Raw genomic sequence first — 7,214 nt, forward strand, 5'->3', positions numbered from 1 at the left:
GTTTCTGGGGCTGTTCGCCTGCAGATCTGCTGAGCACTACATACGGAGTGAACCACAGGGTGTGCCCAAGCCAAAAGCACTCAAGTCTACCAAGGGTCAAATCCTGCACTTGGTCCAGGCTCCTGGACTGTGACAACTGCCCAGGCCCACCCATTCTGGCATCAATAAAGGCTCCTGATAAGCAGGGTGGGCTCTGCCGGCACCTTGAAAGAATATGCATTCCTTTGGGATCTGATAAGGCAGCATGTGTATGTATTCTGGACCCTGGAGCTCAGAATATGGGGTCCTTCTTAGCCACAGAGAACAAGAGCTTAGGTACTCACCACATTAGAACAGTCCATTCTGCAAACATTCTTGATACAGCTGCAGAAATATCTGGGTAGAAAAAAAAAAGATGGACAGGAGGCATGTCTAATATGTGGCTGACAGGCAGACATACCAATAAATGGGAATCCCCAAAGAGCAGAGGCACACCAACCTCTGTCAGGCAGGCTGGCTCATTTGGAGTGTCTGGTGAGTGCCTTGGATACTGGGGTGGCTGCCAAAGCACTACCCAGGAGGAGGTGAGCAAGGGCCCAGACTAAAGGGCAAAGGTAAGTGGGCTGAACCTGCATGGCCATACGGACATGCAAGGTAACCTCAGGTTGACCCTGCCCTTGAGGAAAACATGGGCTAGGCCTGTCCAGCAAACACCAGACCACAAGACCTGTAACCTGCAGGACACACTCCCTCTCACGGTAACGGTGCCAACTTGGAAACGAAGCTACTGTGAATGGCTCATCACCTCTGAGATGGGCACCACGTCCCTGCCTTCCCCAGCCACATGAACCCAGCCTTCCATCAGCACTTTTTCTTCAGCCTAGCTCTATACTTGGAGAGGAGTTCCTTTACAACCTAGGGTGAGAGGTGGCTCTGTATCCCAGGTGATCATGAGAACACGAACTAACTTGATGTATGGGAAGCAGCTGGAACTCACTGTGCCAGATACCACTGTTGTGTTAGGGAGTGAGCCTGCAGAGGGGCCAGTGTGAAGCAGATGCACTGCCACGGTGACGACATGTCTTATTGCAGGGAAGAATTCCCACTTTGGTCCCTTCTTTCATGCTGTTTGGGGCAAGGGCCCTGCTGCATTTCAAATGCAGTTAGTAGACCATGCAACTCACCCTCTCTATGGCATCACAGCAAGGATCTAAGTCCAGCAATACAGGGACATATAGCAGACTCTCCTAAGTAGGAAAATATGTCTTCATTTTCCTGCAGCCTTGGTAAACTGAGTCTAGCCTAAGTGATGCATCCTACCCCTCAGGTGAGGACCCCACCCAGCAGCTTGGGCCACCTGGGAGCTCATGAGCTGCAGTCACCCCATTACCCTATCAGCATGTACATCCTGCTGAAGTTATGGAGGTTGGCACTCAGAAAGGGTAATAGGGCCTGCCCAAGTCTGTGGGCACCGGTTCTGCCTGGGCTTCAGAAGTGGTTCTGTTGTCAGGAAAACTGGAGTTCCCCCTGGGTTCTTGGTCTTGCTAATAAAAATAACTTAAAATGGACTCAGAAGGTAGCTTGAGGACTTTTTAAAATTAAGGTTTAAGAGAAAACCAATATAGGCAAGAAGAAAATCTCAGCAGCTGCCAAAGGCGGGGAGATGAGAAGAAGCTATGCTTTTTTTCAGCTAGGCGCAAAGGTAGAAAATAAGCCCAGGATCTCAGGGAAAGTATGTTTGGGAGAGCCAAGGTGCAGATCTGAATTCAGGGGCTCCTTGTTTCTAGGATTGCTCCAGGGATATGTGGCTAGAGATAGAAATAGAGGCAGCTTACTAAGAAGGGGAAAGCACTCCCAAGAATGACACCAGGCTAGTGAGCTGGGCAAAGAACCCAAAGAGCACTGAAGCAGGCGGCTCATGGCCTTTATTAGATGTTTATGTAACACCCAGCTGCTCAGTGTGTGTATCCTACTCATGTCTGGTACATGATCCATTCAATAGGGAAAATATTCCACACGAAAAAGAACTTCAGTCTTTCTCTGCACAATGGCTTCTTTTCCATCTTATTTCAATACCACCCCTGTCCCCTGCCATAGGGTCCCCACACTGGCACTCAGATCCTACCTGAGATCAAGACCCAAGTTTGTCTCTTTACTTGTTGCCATAACAAATTCCTGAAAACCAGAAGCTCATCCCAAACATACTTGTCCTCTTACTGTCCTAGAGGCCCAGAGTGTGTGGATCAGGTCTCACTGGCTTGAGCATCTGAAACCTCAAAGCCAACCCACAGTGACACACTTCCTCCAAAAAGGCCACACCTCCTAATCATGCCACTTCCTCTGTGCCTAGTGGGGCCATTTTCATTCAAGCCACCATCCAGGTGAACATCTGTGTGCCAAGTATTGAGCCCAGTGTGCAGGCTCAAAGAACTCTTACTCTATAAGGAGCTCATGACTGGCTCCATTGATATTGCCTTCCCACGCGCAAATCCTCTTCATTCACGCTCTCCTTTCATTCTGCGCACATGTTTGTGAGGTCAGAGAACAACCTGCTTCCTCAGGAGCCATATATCTTAGAGTTTCTATTTTTAAAATATATTGATTTATTATGTATACAGCATTCTGCTTATATGTACACTTGCAGGCCAGAAGAGGGCACCAGATCTTATTGTGGATGGTTGTGAGCCACCATGTGGTTGCTGGGGATTGAACCCGTGACCTCTGGAAGAGCAGTCAGTGCTCTTAACCGCTGAGCCATCTCTCCAGCTCCTCTTAAGAGTTTCTATTGCAGCCATGAAAACACCATGACCAAAAAACAAGTTGGATCCGGGCATGATGGCACACCCCTTTAATCCCAGCACTTGGGAGGCAGAGGCAGGTGGATTGCTGTGAGTTCGAGGCCAGCCTGGTCTACAAAGTGAGTCTAGGACAGCCAAGATAACACAGAGAAACCCTGTCTCGAAAAACAAACAAAACAAAACAAAAAACAAGTTGGGGAGGAAAGGGTTTATTTGGTTTACACTTCCAGATCATGGCCTGTAACTGGAGGACATCAGGACAGGAACTCAAGGAGGGCAGGAACCTGGCACAGGAGCTGATACAGAGGCCATGGAGGGGTGCTGCTTACTGGCCTGCTTCCCCTTACTCAGCCTGCTTTCTTATAGCACCATGACCACCAGCCCCAAATCGGCTAGTTCCTTCTAGAAAATGCCTTTTTTTGATTTGTTTTGTTTTTTGGTTTTTCTGGACTTACTTTGTAGACCAGGTTGGCCTCGAACACACAGAGATCTGCCTGCCTCTGCCTCCTAGAGTGCTGGGATTACAGATGTGTGCCACCACGTCCAGCTACAACTGGATCTTACGGAGGCATTTTTCTTAACTGAGGCTCCTTCTTCTCTGATGACTCTTACTTGTGTCAAACTGACACAAGAAACCAGCCAGTACACCATCCACATTTTAAATTCTACTTTAAAGTTGATTTTTAGATATGGTCTCTCATTGGCCGGGATCTCATCAAGCAGGCTAGGCATCCAGGGAGCCCCAAGGGGTCGCTTGTCTCCACCTCCATAGTTCTGGGATTGCAAGCATGCAGCACCTACACCTGACTTCTGTACCCGGGTCCTATGCTTGCAGGCACAGACACACAGACACATAGACACATAGATACACACACACACACACACACACACACACACACACACAACTCCCCTTCAGTTTAGATGCACCACTTACACCTGACTTCTGTACCCAGGTCCTATGCTTGCAGGCACAGACACACAGACACACAGACACACACACACACACACACACACACACACACACACACACACACACACAGACACACACACGCACACTCCCTTTCAGTTTAGATCTAGGAGAACCCCCACAGTAGATTCTCCTTAGCCTTTTTCACTTTGCCATTGTTGTTTCACCCTGAGCAGATCTGCAGTCTTCACAGTAGTCATGAACACAGTAACTTCATGAGTTGGGTCCATCAGAACAGAAGCCTTTGGCCAGGGCTTAACAACTTGGTAGGAACACAAACGGTCTTGTGGAAAGCTGGAACAAGACGAGCCTGACCAGATATACGATGCTGGCACCTCACGGATTGACTAGTGACGTCTCACTGGAGCACCAGAGAGGCCAGGGCTTGCCCACACCAGGTGGAAGATTTCTAGTCTCATGCTGAGCTGTGACCTTGGCTCCTGAGATTTCCCAACCCTATTTGGATTCTGTTACTGAGTGTCCTGTGCCCCGGGATTGGGTTGGCTCCAGCAAGCTGGCTGCCAAGGAGCTCCAAACACACACCCTCCATATGGACGTTCCAGGGACCTGGCTGTGTTTATGATCCACTCCCTGGACTTGGCTCTGCTGTAAATGCCTTGGGCTTAGTCACTTGGGTGCACTGCACGGCGGCAGGATGAACGAGTCAATATCACAAAGGCCAGCTGAGGCCAATTAGGCTGCATCAGCACTGGGAGCCCTGTCCAAGGTACAGTTTCTGTGAAAACGCTGTGATGTTTATTCCAGAATTGCTCAAAGCTAAATTGGCTGTGACTGAGAGCCTCCATTTTGGAAGTGGAGGGCTGCTCTTTAGCACCCTGCCCTTTATGCTGGTCTTCCTGCTCCCACATATCCCCAGGCTGTCTGTTGAACGGCATTTGTCTGGCTTTACTAGAGAGTCAGGAGGAACAACCAAGATGAACATGGTGGGTTGTAGGAATGTGGACAAACACATCTTCATTTACTTTCCTGGTTTCTGCAGTTATCCAGGTTACACAGCAACATCTGAACATTTGGAGCCAGGAACCACAGATGAGAGAGAACATGTGGTGTTTGTCTTTCTGGATCTGAGTTACCTCACTTGATATTGTTTTTTAGTTCCCTCCATGACTTCATTTTTGTTTACACTGAACAGTATGTCACTGTATCTATGTACACTTTCATCATCCATGCCTCTGTTCGAAGACATGTAAGCTGTCTCCATTTCCGAGCTGTGGGTTGTAGATCAGTAATGAACATGGCCATGAGGCATTTGTGGAGAAAGGTGCTGAATCCTTTGGGCATACGCCAAGCAGCAGCATTGCTGGGTCATTTGGTCGACTTATCTCTAGCTTTTTGAAACTTCTTCATACTGATTTCCAGAGTTGCTCCCCAAGTTTGTAATTGCCAGCAAATGCAGATCGTTTGCACATACCCTCGACAGCACTTGCTGTCTACTGACCTTAGCCACTCTGACCAGGGTGAGATGAAATCTTAAAAGTTGTTTTCATTTGTATTTTCCTAATTGTTAGGAATAAACATAGCTAAGAATTTAACGCCATTTTAAACTTTTCTTCCTTTGAGAACTCTGTTCAGATCATATCCATAGACCATATTTCGAGTGGCTCATTTATCTTTTGACTTTATTTTTACAATTCTGTATCTGGTGCTGATATTAATCCTGTCGGATGGATAACTGCAAAGCTTCTCTCTCACTCTGTTGGCTTCCTCTTCATTTGACTGCTTCCTTAACTGTGTAGAAGATTTCTAGTTTTTGAAGTCCCACTTGTCAATTGTTGGCCATAATTGGAAGGCAAATGAAGTCCTATCCACGAAGCCTTATTTACACCTTAATCTTGTAGGGCAGTGCCTGTGTTTTCTTCTGTCCGTTTCAGGCTTCAAATTGAGGTTTATTGGCACATCTGGGGCTAGTTTTGGGGTCTATAGTTATAAAGATCTAACCACAGCTGGGAGTGGTGGCGCACGCCTTTTATCCCAACACTTGGGAGGCAGAAGCAGGTGGATTGCTGTTGAGTTCGAGGCCAGCCTGGTCTACAAAAGCAAGTAAGTCCAGGACACCCAGGGCTGTTACATAGAGAAACCCTGTCTGGAAAAACCTAACAGATCTAATTTCATTCTTTTGAATGTGGACATCTAGTTTGTTTGTTTATTTTTTTCTACCATTTGTTGAAAATGCTGTTTTTTCTCCAGTGTATGTTTTTGGTATTATCAAATATAAGATGGTTGTATTTCAGGCACTTCTGTTTGGGTCTTCTATTTTGCTTTGTTGTCTGTGTGTTTGTTTTTGTGCCATTACTATACAATTTTGTGCTATTTTATTATAGCTCTGTAATATATCTTGAGATCTAGAATGATAATGGCCCCAGCGATCCGCCTGCCTCTGCGCCACCACTGCCAGGCTTCTCTGCCTGGTTCTGGTTCTTGTGGATCAGATATGAACTTTCTCAGCTACAGCTGCATCCGGCCTGCCATCTGCTACCCGCCATGACGCTCACAGATTGACCCTCTGAAACTGTAAACAAGACCTCAACAAAATGCCTTCCTTTAGAACTTGCCTTGATCATTGTGTTTCTTCAGAAAAAACAGAACAGGAATTAAAACAAATTAAGACAGAAGTTTAGTAGCAGGGACTGGGGTATTGCTGTGACAGGCATCACTGTTGTGTTGTTTGGAGAAATAGGAAAGACCCTGAACTAGTGTTGGAAGACCCTACTGTTTGAGGGTTGCAGTCCACCATGTCTGGACAGCTCTCCAGAGCTCGGTGCAGAAGCCCCTTTCTCGGCAAGGGCTTCCTTCTCTCTACCTGAATTCATCTGGAGAGAGTCTCTAAGCACAGCCTCCACCCCTGAGGGAGATCACTTAACTGTGGCCACATGCAGGTTCAATTTCCTTTCTTCTGATAAGAGCTCACCTGAGTATCTGGAATTCCTGGAATGTAAAGATTCCTTGTACCTCAGGCCCCAGCCAATAGCATACTCCTACATGGGAACCCTCCGCCCTCTCCGAGAACTATATAGGCTTTGTTCACCCTGAGTCAAGTTGAACAGTCTTGTGAAGCCAGTCCCAGAAGCCAGCCATTCCATTGCCCTGGAGGGCCCTCGAACCCCTATCCTAATACCATTGCCACAGCCTGGAAAATCAGTTAAATGCTGTCAGTGGGACGTAACGGGTCGTCCTGGTAGGAGCACAGAAGACGGTAGTGCTGTGAGCAGTGTGGCTCCTGGAGGCCCAGCTCGGGAGCTTTTAGAGGGAGGCAGTATTAGCAGCCAGGCTACAGGCGATTGTGACATTTTGGCAAAGGATGTGACAGTTTTGTCCTTGTCCAGAAAGTTTGCCTGAGGCTAAAATGGAAGACTTTCTAACTAAATGTCACTGGCAGAGATTTCAAAATGACCCGAGCTGCCTGTGTCATATGGTGATTAGTGACCACTCTTATGTAGAGCTACAGTTAA

The sequence above is a fragment of the Acomys minous genome (genome assembly GCF_964271855.1).
Source record: "Acomys minous genome assembly, chromosome: 5".
In the NCBI taxonomy this organism is placed as follows: Eukaryota; Metazoa; Chordata; class Mammalia; order Rodentia; family Muridae; genus Acomys; species Acomys minous.